The sequence below is a fragment of the Meles meles genome, chromosome 15 (genome assembly GCF_922984935.1).
Source record: "Meles meles chromosome 15, mMelMel3.1 paternal haplotype, whole genome shotgun sequence".
NCBI classification, from domain to species: domain Eukaryota; kingdom Metazoa; phylum Chordata; class Mammalia; order Carnivora; family Mustelidae; genus Meles; species Meles meles.
Window position 1 is genome coordinate 27,177,966 of NC_060080.1, and position 17,166 is coordinate 27,195,131.

The following is a 17,166-nucleotide window of genomic DNA, read 5'->3' on the forward strand; positions in this document are numbered from 1 at the left end:
AGCAGGTTCTAATCAATTCCAAGTCATTCTCCAACAGATGCCTACCCTGTGCTGGCACTTCTAGGCAAGGGGGATGCTTCTTAACAGTATCTGGCATATGGTTCACACTCAAAAAATATTCAGTGAATAAATAGTAACTTTGTTCTTTGGATGACAAAGATCCATCAAGAGCTTCCTAGTGGGTATACATGAGTAATGGTTTTGTTTGTTTGTTTGCTTTTTAAATGCTCACACTGATATGGGGGTGGGAAGACCTAAAATTGGCAAGAGCCTGGTACTTGTGGGACCTGCTGGGATAATCCAGGGAATCAATGACTCTGGCTTTCCTTGGGGGGTCTGAGCAGGAGCTTTCGCAGCACATATGTAAAGCAGGGGGGCGGTGCTGGATTCTAGAAAAAGAAATATAGAGTAGAGGAAGGGGCAAGTACTGTTTTGTTCAAGAACCAATTGTGCACTGCAAATAATCTCTCTAAGTTACTCAGAAGCATTCAGAAGCGAATGCCTTTTGCATTAGAATCATTGGATTGTTATTGTTATTCTCTTAAATTACAGCTTCTGAAATGAAATCTGCTTTTCTCCTCTAAGACTTGGTATTTGTCTCTTGGCTCCTGCTCTAGGGCAATTTTGTTTCTTAATTGTTTTTTTTGTGTGTGTGTTTGTTTTTGTTTCCTAAGAAAGAAAAACGCTGCTCTCCTCCTTCAGTAAGACCTTGTCTGTGATGGAAAATTGTCTCCCCTAGAACTTTTCCTATACTGACAGAGATTGAACTCAGGGCAGAATCCATTTGTCAGGGCAAGTTTGGTAAAAGGACTCTTGCTCTCCAGGCTGCCGCTGAAGTCCCTCCATTTAAGATTCTGTGGTGGTGCCTGTCTGCAAGGTAGTGTTGCTTCCTGAATCTCAGTCAGGTAAAACCTCTCGCATGTATGAGAGGTCCCCACAATATGATTAGTGCTGTTTTTTATTTTATTTTATTTTATTTTTTTAAAGATTTTATTCATTTATTTGACAGAGATCACAAGTAGGCAGAGAGGCAAGTAGAGAGCTAGGGCAAAGCCGACTCCCTGCGGAGCAGAGAGCCCGATGTGGGGCTTGATCCCAGGACCCTGGGATCATGACCTGAGCCAAAGGCCGAGGCTTTAACCCGCTGAGCCACCCAGGCGCCCCAGATTAATGCTGGTTTTTAAATTAAACTTTAGATTCATCAAAATGTATTAAAAAATTAGGCTGATTCTAAGCAAGCACAGTTACGGAATCACAGATTTTGTGTGCTACTTTTTTTCCTCCTGATGGACGTTAGCATCAATTCATAACCCATAAAAGATGTTTGTTCTCATATCGGATAAAATGATCTTGTGTTTCCCTAATGGCACAGGACTTCCACCTCAGGAAACTCTGGCGTAGTGTTTCGAAGCTGCCACAAACCTTTGTGAGCCATAGCTCCAGCTAAAAATCTAGGGATGAGTAAAGAATAGTGGAAGGACCCCCTACCTCTGCCCCTTGCAGCTGTTTCAGTCTGCTGATCTGTTTGAGGGGAAGTAATAGGGTCTCCATGGATGAGGAGCCAAGAGTACACATTTTTCTTCCCAGAAAGAGGAAGGTAAGCCCTGGTTTTGGTGCAACCAAGAAAGACATGGTACCAGAGGCTGAGAGATAAGCTACAAAGAATGCCACAGGAGGAGAGGGTGCACAACGCCGCAGCTGGTGTGGGATTCTGGGAGGAACTCATAATGCATGAGAGGCCTGGGGTTTCTCTGAAACCCTGCCCCCCAGTGGGATCTCAGCTACTGGGAATTACCAGATCTCCAGGAAACCGGGGCCACGTTGGCCAAAAGTGAAGGACGTACAGCTTTTACAGCTCCTGTTCCAATGAAAAATCAGGATTCTCAGGGACCAAGCCATCACTTTGTTACATGTGTTTTGAAAATGGAGGAGCCAAGTGGAGAAAGTCTACAGCTTTTAGCTGCCAGCACAGGAAGAATTCAGAATGACAGAAATGTAGTTACAATGGCACTTCAATTAATAAAGCCCATGGGAAACATGGCCTTTTACAAGGAAATCATCATGTTTGAGAAAATACAAAACAAAAACAGCTATAAATCACAAAGTTGCTGTACGTGCTTTTACTTGACTAAGGAAAACCGACCCAACACACCCACAAGTGAAAAATGCAAGCAATCCACCAGAAACCTCTCTTTCACAGCTTGTGTTGTTTCCTCATAGTTTAAAGTGAAGAAAGAGTACTTTGAGCAAAAATTCCTTTGAGTATCCAGTCCCATCTTTCTGCATTTGCCCCAGCAAAGGCCCACTGGCTCCAGCGTACCCCCTGCCTGAATTCCCAGGTTATTCCCTCCTCTTCCCCCAATGTGCAAGACCTCCTTTCATTTCTTCTTCTTCCTCATTGAAGTTGAGAAGAGCCTCGAAATCCAAACCATTTATCCTCATTGATTATTGATTAATTATATTTTAACTCAGTATATCTGTGAATATGCCCCATGGACTACAGTTTTCTTAGATGCCAGTGAGTGCTTTATAACCAAAAGGTTGCAGGTCAGATTAATTTGGAAAAATGGGTGATTGAACACTTGAATGGACTTCTCAGCAACTTTATTGGGTAAATGTAAATTGATTAGCCATAAGAAGGGTAGATAGCATCCTGTGCTTCCCAAACTTATTTGATTGTGGTAGAAATTTATTTTTGAGCATCTCTGGGAACTTAAATTTGTCTGACGTACTCTGGAGAATGCTGTTTTAGCTGAAACACATCTCTCTGCCTCTCTGCCTACTTGTGATCTCTCTCTCTCTGTCCAATAAATAAATAAAATCTTTAAAAAAAAGAAAAAGAAAGGCTCAAGGAGGGATTCTTCCCAGGAGACTTTGTTGGAAGCATGGCCCTAACGACACTGATTTTGGACTTCTAGTCTTCGGAACCGAGAAGGAATAAATTGGTCTTATTTTAAGCCTCTTGGTTTCTGGTAATTTGTTGTAGCAGCCCTAGGAAAGTAGTAAGTAGTATAACGCCATTTATTTCTAATTGTGGCGTGTGGCAACTGAGGCTTACTTTTTATTTTTTAAGAAAAGATTAGGCATCAGCGAGCAATGGACAGATATTTTTGAAGGCAGAGACAAACCCTTTGTTTTGATCCCTGAAAATAAAGTTGATTTAATCTTTTGAGTTGGTTGATCGGTGGGCAGGAGGGTAGGTATATTAGAAGAAATAACCGTGATTTCTATTCAATAGATAGTTTCCTTCCTTTTGGGTTCCTTTCCGTTGTTTTCGGGTCTTGGAAATGGGCTCCTGCATTCCTCTGTTATGATGCATGGTAATGCTCCTGCATTCATCTGTTTCCACGCCTTTCGTCAGTTTCCACACCTGATCAGTCAGAAACTCTGAAGATGGTAACTGACAAATACTGTTCTAGTCCATCCTCTTACTCATCTGTTTAATGCAGCACCTGAGTCCAGGCTTCATCAGTTCTTGTCTGAGCTCCTAGAGCTCCTAACTGCCCTCCATGTATTTACTTTAGCTGTACTCCAAAACATTTTTATTCCCTAAGCATGTTATGTATCCTCTTCTCTCCCATCATTTTAAATACTACCCACTTAGATGGCCTCCCACTTCATCTAAAATGGTCTTTTTAGATGAAGACCAATGTCCTTAATATGAGCAGCAAGGCTTGCTATCATCTGATCTCTAACTCCCCAAACTCATCTCACACCCCATTTCCCTCTGCTTTCTTCTCCCTATTGTAGAGGATAGAAGCAGTCTGTATTGTTGAACCCACACTTAACTTCCATGCCTGCCTCCACAGTCACCTTGTTCATGAACTCAGTGAGTAAGCATGGGTTGGTGAGGGAACGAAGCTAACACATAGCTGTTGCAGAAAGCCTCCTTGCCTCTGGAGGTTCTTTGGTCATTATTCACATGGGACAAAAATATCCTTGCACTGTGGGTCCATTCTGATAGTCTGTATACATAGAGAGCTCTTTCCTGAATCCCCTTTCCCTGAACTTCATCCTTCCAAGTTCCTGACAGTCTGGATCAACCACTAAACACTGTCCATGACCTGATATAAATTTATAAATTCTCACGTTAGGTCTTATCTGCTTCTAGGCAAAGTAACCTGCAGGAAGGGCTGCTCGAAGACCTACTCTGTGCTGTTTTCCGCTTCTGGTGCCAGCAGTATGGACAGAAGTCTCTCTAGGTCAGGCTTAAATGCCTTCTTGGTCAAGCGATCATAGAGCATGTCTTCCTGAACTTTAAAAGTAGACTGACGAAAAGGTGGTTACACAGCCTTCAGGAGCAGCTAAAGCAGCAGAGCGAGCTGCCTGCTTAGGCCTTCAGGCTGTGCTAAGCCCGATCTCATAGACATCATGTCCACCTGATAACTGGGTGCCGCTGGACATATGTACATGTATGGGTTGTTAAAAATCAAAGAACACATAGTTTGCATGTCTCCTGGTTTTCCATTATAAGATAGTCTCTACCAGATCTCCATTGCAAGTCAAGAGTGGTTTCTTAAAATGTGAATAGTTATTTAACAGAGTGTGTGATTCTACTGTAAAATTCTCGAAGCCATTTCCCCCAGTGGAGAGAACTGTAGTCTCCTTACAATATACTATTCTGCTATAGACAGTCTAAGTATCTTTGGGTCTTCTGGGTCACAACACCAGGGGGCCCCCTGGGTTCCACTCACTGCACTCCCTTTGGGAGCTCCCAGTTAGTGGCATAGAGAGAATCCTGGTATGGGTCTTTTTTTCGTCCCTCTTTCCATCCCTGTTTCCTTCCTTCCAACCCCTTTGCCTTTCTACCTTCCCTGCTACTTACTGAGCTCTCTCTGTTGCAGTTGGCCCTGCCTCACCACGGAGAGAAACTGTTTCCTTCTTCCTTCTCAGACTTAATGCTGTCCTTGCCCTTTTCTCCTTATACCCCAAGACTCCCAGATATAACTTTTATAATTCTGTCACTTTTGACATTATAATAGTTAGCACTTAATTCATTTTTTTAGTACCGTAACTCTTCCTTATTCTGGAGTTCTGGAACACATCATTAACTCTGCTACATCGTTTGACCTTTGTCAGAAACTTTCTAAGTAGAAAAAGTGTGTTGAAGCCACGTGTCCTCTTTGCTAATGGCAATGTCACAAATTAAGTTGAATTTGCCTTGGGATTTGGGTCGCTGCTGAAACTGGGTCTTGGGACACGTAATAACTGTAGGGAGCCAGGATTTTTGCTTTATTCTTATTTGAGAGATGTTCCCTCTGAGAGCAGGACATATGTTTCTTCCTGTCATAAACCTTTTCTCAGGAAGGGCTTGATAGGTCGTTTGGTCCATTGCACCAGCAAGACCATATCTCAGGAGGAAGGATGCTCTCTGGCATCTGAGCCCAGCTGGTTTAGAAGCCTGGAGACATGGCCTTGCCCTTGTTTCCTGGGCAGCGCTAGATTCATGGCTTCACTCTTCATGGGTTTACCAGGTTATTACACTTCATTTCTCTTTTGAAAATTCCTCCTCTTTCTTAATTTCTCTTCAGACAAAATGCCATCTCTCATTACACATCATTCTCACATATTTATGGACTAATTTCATGTGCTTCTCATTTTTTATGAACCAGTCAGCTGCCCTTGTTTATCTTCCTGGGAACTATCATTTCCCTTATTATAGCATTTTTATTCCTCGTCACTCATTTCCCTCACTTTAGACATAATTCTGTGACCTTCCGAATCCCTAAACTTGGTACCTCATGCTTGGAGCAATCTCAGTAGATGCATGCTGTTTTGTTTTGTTTTTTTCCTCAGTGGAAAAAGAATTTTGTACATGTACTCAAACAGTGGTGTTTATTCTCCTCCCTGGCAGAGCTCATAATAGAAACTTCTTTCTAATTTGCTATTCTTGTTTGCCCCTCAGTATCTTTTTTCATTATTAGTTCCCTATTCCCTCCAGTCCCTTGGGCATCACAAGCTTCTCTGTTGAACTAGTTAGCATTTTTCACGTTGAGTTTTATATAGCTACATCTTGCTTGTGTTTCCAAACTTATTTTATGTTTTCATATTATTTTATCTTTGCTTACTGTTATTTGCAACATCCCTCAGATTAGTAATATCAGGAAAATCTCACTAACTTGCTGATCACTCTTTCTCCCAGATATTTATTAAGATATAAAGATTTAACACCATTTCCTTGGCACCCAACTAGTCATTTAGCTTTCACACCAGTCTTTGAGCCAAAATGAGAAAGGACCCTGGAGGTGCGTCTGTCAGTTCTATTAATACTCTACCTCGCGTGTCATCTGAATCTAATTTATACATGCTCCTTAGATTTTCTAACTCTTCCTTCACTTCTGCTTTTCTGTAAGAAACTCTGTCATTTATTCAGTGTTCATATGTAGAGTCTTTCAGAGTTAAAGATGGATTCCCCCATCTCCAAAAGTAGTTGTAGAAGGTGGGAGATACCAACGTGTATTGAATTCTTCTTATCTATTTTAATCCTCTTAATATTATTTTATTCAATGGGCAGCACTCCTGTTTTTGTATATTTTGAGGCTGAGTGCAGAGAGCTTAAGTAACCTTATTACTGGCACATGGTGGAGAAGTGGCTGGGCTGGAATTTGAATACAACCAACTGTAGAGGGTTGGTCCGTCAGGCGGCCATGTTGCTCTGTGGTCTGTTGGCTCTTTGCCAAGGGTTCTGGTGTATGTGGTGGAAGCTGAGAGAAAATATTTGGTGACAAAGGTAGTTAGGTTGCCACTGAGGATGAGGCCACCACGATATGCTCTGGAAGGATTTCAGGAATCTTATGGGGAAAGGTGATGCAACCCTAAAAAGCACCTGTGTGGCAGCCGCCTCCTTTTGTGACCTCCCTTTGTGACCTCTCACCACTCCCTACAACTTAATGCAGACCTTCTGACTAGGCTTGGCTCCCTGTGTCTGCTGCACTGAACTTTCGGCCTGTATAGCGGAGGACCACCTTGGGATATGGTATCATTCTTTAAGGATCATGGCTCTCTTTTCCTACCCTGTCTCCGGTGGGGCATGAATTTGGAAAGACAACAGCCATTTCACTTTCTCAGGAGAAAGCTAGCATACAGCAGTGTGATGAAGGGCGCAGAGAAAAGTCACGGTGAGTGTATAAAAGATTGATTTTAGTGAACTCGAGGGAGGAATTTTGTCCAAATGGACTCAGTGTCTTGGATACTCTCTCCCTGTTAGGAGTTTGGCTGGAGCTGCTCTGTGGGATTCTCTCCGTCACACATCCCCTCCTGCAACAGACCTTTCTCTTCTGACCTACACCTGACCGTTGGATGGGGGCTTGTAGAGGCTGCTTGCCTGGGGCCTGGGACTAGCTTTTCTGGATTTCAGTACCGGCCCAGCCCTCTACCTTCCATGCTGCCCCAAAAAACTATTTAGAACTAAGCCAGTGGAGCTAGATTCCTGGTTATCCTGCTAACCCAGAGGAGAGGTCAGGTGGATCAAGGGTTGTTCCTTTGGAACAGGGGGGAAGCAGGGGCCACATGCCAGAGATGTGTTCTATAAGAGCCATCTTAAGGTTTGTTTAGATTACAGTGGCTCAGCTAATTAGCATATGCAGTTGAATTCACTCTCATGGGGTATTGTGTTGAGCATTCAAAGCGATAGAAATGTCCCAAATAATGCTGCTAGATTTAGTAAAGGAAAATACAGGATACCTAGTTAATTTGAATTTCAGATAAACAGTACTTGTTTAGTGTATGTTCTCAATACTGCATGGAAACTCTTCCTGGCTGCACTGGGACCTCGTGGGGGGCGGTAAGTGGCACAGCTGCAGCGGCCGTCCTCCACCTGATGAGCTTGAAATATGGCATGGGACATGTTTCTACTAAAAAAGTTACTTGTTGTTTATCTGAAATTCAAATTTAGCTAGGCATCCTATATTTTATTTGGCAACGCTGGTCCCAAAGGCAGATGCCGTAACATAAGCAATAAACACTTCACTGGGAGGGAGATAAACTCCGGGGTGAAGCCCTGCGGCCCTACCAGGCTTTTCCTCATAAGGGGCCAGGGGAGTGCTGTGAGGGAAAAGCTCAGATAATGTGAAACTTCTGCTGGACTCTAAGACTCTCCAGGACTTCAGAAGGCAGAAATAAGGCGTGCTTGGAGACGGGGGTGGATTTGAGGTGGGTGAAGAGACCTACCTAAGCGAAGGCCCACACCTTTGCTTCGCTTGTGGGGAACCTCAAGACACTGCCTAAGGCTGATGGGTAGGGCTGTGGGAGAATGAACGGGCGTAGGCCTGAAGGGAAACGGATTTTGAACTCTCTTCTGTTGTTCGTGTGGAGACTTTAAAAATTGAACCAGGAGAGAGGTGGGGGTGCCTGGGTGGTTCCCGCAGTGAAGTGGTTAGGCATCTGCCTTTGGGCCTCGGGCTCATGTCATGATACCAGAATCCCAGGATCGAGCCCCCACATGGGGCTGTCTCAGCAGAGAGCCCACTTCTCCCCCTCACCCCAATCCTGCTCTCAGTTGTGCGCGTGCTCTCTCTCAAATAAATAAACAAAATCTTAAAAAATGTATTTTTTTTTTTTAAATCATGGGGAAGAAACACTGTGATCGTGTGTTGGGAAGATCACAGTTTCCTCTAGAAGGAAGCTGAGGCAGAGAGAGGTTAAGTAATTTTCCCAGTGCCAGCCTTGTGGTGAGGAAAGGGGAAAGGCCATGTGCATATGGTGAGACCTTACATATGAAAACCTGGCCTTAGGGTTTATTATTATTATTATTTTTTTCTTTGTGCTCTTTCCCTGGATTGCATAGAAATGGCGTAAGTGGCAGAGTTGTAAAATGACAGTCTCTCCCCTGAGCACACTTGGCTTCCTTCTTGGCCCCTTTCGATACTTGGAGCTTAGGAAACAAAATTCAGTAGCTCCTGAGAGTATGTGATCGCTGGGATGACAGCGAGGAAGTACATACGCACCTGCTTTAGTCCGGCCTGACCTGTCCTATCCAGGAGGGCCGTGACCGCCTTTCCTCCTGCAAGAGTCAGGCTTAGTTTAATCTGATAACTTGTTATCATGACCAATGTAGACCCTCCCCTCAAACCTCTGCCCCCCCAATCTCTTTTTCAAAGGGATGTGTAGTGGAATAAGAATGTGGCCTCTTAGCTAAGCACTGCCAACTTTCAATCTGTGAATTTTGTAGTGATTCTGCTATTTCTGCCTCAGGACAAGGGCAGTATTTTCAAGGAAGCACCATCCTGTTTGGATGGTCTAGGGCTTTGAGGCAGTTCTTTTGTTAAGGCCAAGCTCATATTTCTGTGTCAAATTAACATCAAGAAAACATCAGCAAATATCCATCCTTGTAATTTTCTGGGAGGCTGAGATTGCTTTCACATACGTGTTTATAATTTTGCTTTTCATGCACAGGTTTATATTTTGTTCTTTCTGCGTTAACTAATAAATTCTTGTTTTCTGGATATGCCAGGCTATAAAATCACCTGTCAGGGGTGCTTTAGTAGGGATTCAGGCATTAGAGGAGATGGTGTACTGAATGACTTTTAAGGTCCTTTCCATTTATGAGATTCTGTTATTCTATTTCCTTGGTGACTCAAAATCAAATTATATACTGATTTGCCCATAGTGCTCAAAAATTGTAGTTGACAGAAAGAGGGCTTACAAATATTGATTTATCACACATTCTGTCTTTTGTACGCTTAATCAAGTGATATATTACTGAAATTTATATTTTGATAATAATGATTTAATTGCTTAGGAACTGTTTATATAATGTTGGCGGGTGAAGATTTCAGACGATTCTCCATGCTTTGGGCTGTCTGAAAGATTTCAGTATTAAGACCAGGAAAGAAAGAGATGTCTAATATAGGTGTCATCCAAGTAAGATAAGATAGGATGCAAAAGTCATTTTTAAATGATGGCCAGTGGTCTTGATAATTCAGAACAGCTAGGGAGCATAGAAAAATATATAGGTTGCTAGACCTCACCTTGAAAATTCTGATTCAGTAGATCCGGGGTATGACATTGGAATCCTCTTCTCCCTTGAGATAGCTGGGCTCTGACCTTCTACCTGCTTAACAAAAACTGGTCGCCCCCCACATTTGCCATTGTCTGTGAGTATGCATGTGGGCTGGGGTGATCCTGGGAAGCAGTCATTTCTCAGAATCCCAGACACCATCTGGGGCAACCCCTCTCCTCAGTGTCCTATGATTTCCTTTGTTGTTGTTTTCCTACCCTCACTGTGCCAGATGTCATGCATCTCATACACTGTTTCTTCCTGATGATCTCTTCCTTCTCCCCAGGTATCAGTAAAATCGAGAAATCCAACCATTAATTTTTTTTTCCTTTGTGCCATACCTTCCTTCCTGAACCCAACCTCACAAATAAGCGTTAAAATGGCAGATGGGATCTGGAAGAGAAAGACTAACTTCCTGTCTTAGTTCATTTGGGCAGCCATAACAAAAGACCATAAACTGGGTGGCATTTAAATAGCAGAAATTTATTGCTCAGAGTTCTGGAGGCTAGAATTCCAAGATCAGGGTGCCAACATGATCAGGTGAGGGCTCTCTTCCATCTCTATAAACTTCTGTCCTCATTTAGTGAAAGGGGCTAGGGAGTTCTGTGAGGTGGTTCTTGTTGTCCTTATTGTTGTTTTAAGTACTAATCCTGTTCAGGAGGGCTCCACCCTCCTGACCTAATCATGTCCCAAAGACCCCTACCTCCTAATGCTGTCACCTTTGGAGGTTAGAATTTCAACATACGAATTTCGGGAGAACACAGACATTCAGACCGTAGTACTTGCCATTGGATGATGCCAGATTGGGAGGTGTTTCTGTAATTCTGTATGTATTTCAGTAACTTCATAGATCTGCAGAATCTTTTATAGTTGGGTCAGTAGGTCCTTCCCATTACGCAGCTTGAAATTAGTAAGCAAGGATTTTTTGCATGTAGTGTGGATCCTCCCCAAACTACAAAATACATTGCTCCCACAATGCATTCTGTTTTCCAAGTTAGAGAGAATTCCCGGCCCAGTCTAGCTTCAACTTACAAAGGTGTTTGAAAGCCTATGTTGACTTTGTTTGTTTTCTTTTTGGTTCAGGTTTCACTTCTTTCTTAGTAATTGCTTTTGGAAAAGACACTTAACAGAAAAGCAAACTGTTGCACCTAAAGATTGATTATACCTTTTCTTCCATTACTCTGTCCTTATCAATTTTATGTGACATATGTGAAAGTCAATATAATGTTCATCTTTCATGACTACATGAAGAAAATGCTCAGCTCTGACAGGCTTTAAAAAAAAATCAGAGACTTTCTTCCTACCCCCTTTAATCAGTATTGAACATTATGTTTACCATTAATAGTGTTTCATATATACATGCATGTTTTCAAAGTCTTTTTTCTTTAACTGTGACTATTCTGGGTGGTTATTTTAGAAAACGTAGAAAAAGGTTTATAAAGAAAAAAAAAAAAAAAACATTTGCAATCTTACCATCCAGAGAAGATCACTATGTATGTTTGTGTGTGTATTCATATGGATATACACATATATGTATTTGCAATCATTGATAAATTCTGTGCCGTTATGTGCATAGAATATATATTTTCCTTTTGTTGTTCTTTTTTTTTTTTTTAAAAGATTTTATTTATTCATTTGACAGAGAGAGAGATCACAAGTAGGCAGAGAGGCAGGCAGAGAGAGAGGAGGAAGCAGGCTCCCTGCGGAGCAGAGAGCCCGATGCGGGGCTCGATCCCAGGACCCTGAGATCATGACCCGAGCCGAAGGCAGCGGGCAGCGGCTTAATCTACTGAGCCACCCAGGCGCCCCCCTTTTGTTGTTCTTTAACAAAGTGAGAATATATTCACTCTATTTAAATTTACCAGTCTTGCAGTCATGTTGGGCTGCTTCATTCTTTTCAGAAGCTGAACACTACTCCATTGTGTTGAAGTTCCTGAATTGATTTAACTAGTCTCCTATTGATGCCTATTTGAGTTGTCTTACATGTTTGGTTATTAAAAATGTGGCAGTGAACATCCCTGAATCTATATAATTTTATCCAAATGTGAGTCTCTCTGCAAGATAGAGTTCTAGCAGGCTGTGAAGTTTGATGCATATAGCAAATTGCTCTCCGGAGTAGTTATAGCAGTGAATGCTTCCATCACTGCGGTCCACAGTGCCCGCTGTCCGACATATACATACTGTGCAACACTTTGGACCTTGTCATTCTGATGGATGATCTTCTTGTCTCATTTAATTTGCATCTCTCATTATGAAAGAGTTTGAGCATCTTTTCCTTTGTTTAAGAGCTATTTTAATATCCTTTTTCCTATATTCACTCTATATATCTATCATTTAGCCGTTTTCCTATATTTACTATTTCCTATATTGTCTTCTTAAAATTTAATTTTACGGGATCTTTGAATTTAAAGTGCTTGCTTGTGACCTTTTTTCTCCTATGCAGCTACTTTTTTAATGTTCTCATGTCTTCAAATTTTTTAGTATTCTCTCTCTTTTTTTTAAGATTTATTTACTTTTTAGAGATAGAGGGAAAGAGAGAGGGAGAGAGGAGCAGAGGGGCAGGCAGAGAATCCAAGCAGACTCTGCCCTGAGCACAGAGCCTGTGTCTCACCACCCTGAGATCACCACCTGAGCCGAAACCAAGAGTTGGATGCCCAACCGTGCTACCCAGGCACCCCTATTGGGATTTTCTTGTGTGCATTTTAGATACTGTATTTTCTGTAGACATAACTTCTTCGCTTTAAGATTATATATAAAAATCATTATTTGTGTTTTTATGCTTTACTTTTTGTTTCATTTAAACTTTAGTTAAGATTGGAGGCATTGGGGGCGCCTGGGTGGCTCAGTGGATTAAAGCCTCTGCCTTTGGCTTGGGTCATGATCCCGGGGTCTTGGGATTGAGCCCCACATCGGGCTCTCTGCTCAACAGGGAGCCTGCTTCCTCTCTCTCTTCTCTCTGCCTGCCTCTCTATCTGTCAAATAAACAAGTAAAATCTTTAAAAAAAAAAAAAAAGATTGGGGGCATTGATGAAAGTGCTTTTCTTCCCCCAGATGACTACCTGTTTGACTACATATTAAATTATCTATTTTCTCTCCTTATTTTGAATGTTTTTAACACACATTGAATTTCTGTACCTATTTTTTTCTGCTCTACTTTTATTTACTTACTTACGTGTCACTTATGTGTCAGTATCTTGCTGTTTTAGTTATTATAACTTTAAAATATGTTTTAATACTAGGAGAGGACTAGTGCTGTCTTATTACTTTCCTTCTGAAGTGTCTCCTTAAAAAAATATTATTGGTACTTTTTGTGTATTTCTAGTATTTTGGGGCATTTGGCTTATTTTGAAATTTTAAGCATTATTAAGTAATAGTTTTAAGATTTACTCTCAAAAACAAAGTTTAGATTTTCTTGTAAAAGATATTTTACCAGCTACCAATTCATTTGTTTATAAAGAATATTAGTTGTGGAATTATTGGGTAAAAATAGATAAAATTTCTACCAGGCTCTTGATGTATATTGTCATAGTAACTTTCTAGAATCTTAAAGTGTATTAGAGGTTGTATTGGTTATTTATTGTTGTATAAAAAAATCACCTCACAGTTTAGCAGCTGAAAAGAACAAGCATCTATTATCTCCCAATTTCTGAAGGTCTGATATCCCAGCACGGTTTATCTGGTTTTATTGGGTTAGCGTCTCTCATAGGGCTACAGTCAAGGTGTTGATCACTGCTGCTGTTATCTCAAGGCTCAAAGGAGGGAGTGCTTCCTTTCGAGTTCACTCATGTGGCTGTAGGCAGAAGACCTCAGGTTTTTGCTGGCTCTCAGCCAGAGATATCAGTTTCTTGCCACACTGGCCTCTCTTTAGGGCAGCTCACAACGTGGCAACTCACTTCTCTCTGAGTAAACAGGGGACAGATTGAGAGAGAGCAAACAATATAAATGGAAGGCAGAGTTAACCTTGGAAATGACACACTTTTCCTGTACTCTATTTGTAAGAACCGAGTTATCAAATCAAGCCCACACTTGAGGATGGGGATGACACAAGGTGAGACTACAAGGAGGTGGGAATCATGGCAGCCATCTTTGAGGCTGCCTACCACATGGCGCTTCTGCTCTTGCATCATTACGAGCACTGAATGCTTTTGTATTTTAAGATTTCTTTAGTTTGATAAGTAAAAGTAATCATTTTTCACTATAATTTCATTTTTATTTCTTTTGTTATTGGTGAATAAAAAGTTTTATGTATTGTTTATTTGTTGTTTCTAATTTTATTCTTTATCATTCTTTAGAGAGAGAGTGGGTGTGGGTGAGCGGGAGGGGCAGAGGGAAACAGAGAGAGAGAGAGAGAGAGAATCTTAAGCAGGCTCCAGTTCTCCAGTGTAAAGCCTGATGTGGGGCTCCATCTCATGGCCCTGAGATCATGACCTGAGCAGAAATCAAGAGTTGGGTGCTTAACTGACTGAACCACCCAGGCGTCCCTCTAATTTTATTTTGATTATTTATTTTCTCCCATTTGTCCCTTTGTGGATCTTAGTCCTCCCCCTCACACCACCATAGTTTTGTAATGCTAATTTAATTTGAAATTATAACCTATCTATGGAAGAAAGAGTTCCCTGTAAACTTTTAGGAGTTAAGAAAAATTTTATCTCAGTTTGCTTTTTGGCTCAATGCAAGCACTGTTTCTTAACAAAAAGATGGGACTATTAACTGTGGCTACCACTGGCAGTTACTATTGAAACTCTGAAGAAAAATAATGAAAAATTTGACATTTATTTCCCCAACTGCTGCTGGATTTGTAATGACATGTTGACATTTAATAGTTTTAAACATTTGTTACAGATGATCTAGCAATTTGTAGGCTAATCATTAGCATCAAGCTTATTTGATTCAAAATTAGTTAAAACTAATTAAAGTGCTTAAGAATTTGCAGAACTATAAAAGCCTTACCTATTAAAATGTTCCAAGTTGGCAAACTTTTATTTATTTATTTATTAAGGATTTTATTATTCATTTTTTGTCAGAGAGAGAGAGAGAGAATACACACAAGCAGGCAGAGTGGCAGGCAGAGGCACTAGAGAAGCAGGCTCCCTGCGAAGCAAGGAGCCCGATGCGGGACTCGATTCCAGGACCCTGGGATCATGACCTGAGCTGAAGTCAGCGGCTTAACGAACAGAGCCCCTCAACCAACTCAGCCCCTAGGGTGCTCCAGGTGAACTTTTAGGTATAAAAACCCAAGTTTTGGCTAGAGGGTTAAGAATCAAAAACAGTAAGTAACATCACCTACAATTGCAGGAAGCTTATTATTTCTGAAGACAGTAAATAAATGTTACATAACAAAAAGAACATCAAACTTGTATCAGTCAATATGTGTTACCTTGGGCAAATCATTTAAACCTGTTGATTTCTTCATCTACAAGAGAGAGACCTATGGCTTCATCACATATTTCAAAATGCCATGAACATGGCTTAATGAAGTAATATCTGTAAGACATAAATTTAATGGGAGTATTTCTTTTTATGACTCTCACTGAATTCTCTGTTTGTAACTCAGCCCCCTCAATTGGTAACCATTTCCGTAGCAGAACGGACAGTTCTTCCTTATTTTAAGCTAAGATCTGTCTTCTGCTGATTTCTACCCATATATTATAGTTTTATCATCTGAAGCCATGCTAATTTTAATTCCTCTGCTACATCCTAGCACTTTAAATATTTGAAACAAGCTCCTTGGGTCCCCTGTAAGATTAAAAAAAAAATCCGTACTGAGCACTATTCAGTCTAAAATAAAATTTGCTTTTTTATTTAGGAAAAATTCAAAGAACCTGAAGCAATCGTCACTTTCCTATGTCAAGTCATAATAACTAAAACTATTCAATAAAAACTCAGCTACATGCAGTGCTTTACAATGAAGAGACACTTATACGGAGATATTTGGTCATTATTTTATAGTTGTTTATACTACAGAGGCGACAGGAGATGAGGCCCACAGAGAACAAAAGCATCTTGACAGCTGAGCACGTGCTGCATTTGTAAGAGAATTGGCTCTTTGTTCTGGCAGGGAGAAGACTCTTTGTGGAGTGGACTATAATAGGGGAATTGGAGGAGCATCTGCTTTACATTTGGGGATGGGTAGTGCATTAGATTAAAAGGTAGAGAAATGTCCTTTCTAGTCCCATGGCCATAGTTAATGCTCAGTATATTCATTGGCTCTTTTAGTGTGATGATGTTTTATTTTGGTCTATTAGCTGGGGTTGATGAAAGTACAGAATCTATAGGGCTGCTTTGTTACTGATCATCTTTAATCTTTCTTCATTCAGTTCAATTCATTCTTATCAATTCATCTTTTAAACATATTTATTATGGATCAGACGTCATGCAGGGCACTGGAGATACTAAAGCAAATAAGGTAAGGTCCTTTACTGAGGCAGCTTGTATTATAGGCAAGTGACAAATAAAAAGACAAGGGAGTCCCATAGAGAGGTCCAGGCCATCCTGTGGAGATGATCACAAGGCACAGACGGGGCCTCTCAAGGCTTTCAGACAGACACTAAGGCTGAGTGGTGAGGTTGAGTGAAAACAGAAGGGAATTCTGGTATAGGGATGGGTATATGCAAAGACCCCAAGGAAAGAATCCACAGAGCCTGTTTGGGCAATTGCTAGTGGTTGAAATGTCTTGAGTTCGGGAGCTAGAGAGGAGCAGTGGTGGGTAATGAATCTGGAGAAGGATCCAAGGGCCATATTACACTAGCCACCTGCCAAGTCCTTCTTTAAAAAGAACTGTATCATGTACTCTTCTTGCTTCCACTTGTCTCTGGCTTAGACGAGTGTTTTCATCTATTCCCCAAAGACTTGTTCCATAAACACCCTTGCTTTGTTTTTCCTGCAGGCAGTCCTTTTTTTTTTTCCCCCCCTTGAGAGGGAGAGAGAGAGAGGGAGGAGGGGCAGACAGAGAGGGAGAGAGAATCCTAAAGAGGCTCCACACCCAGCATGGAGCCCAGTGCAGGCTCTGTCTCACAGCCTGGAGATTCTGACCTGAGCTGAAGTCAAGACGCTTAACCAGTTGAGCCACCCAGGTGCCCCTGCAGGCACTATTTCTAAGCTCTTTTTCCCATAGGCTTCCTCCCTGTCCTCCTCCCCTAACTCTAGACCTTTGGTTTAGTCTTTGACTC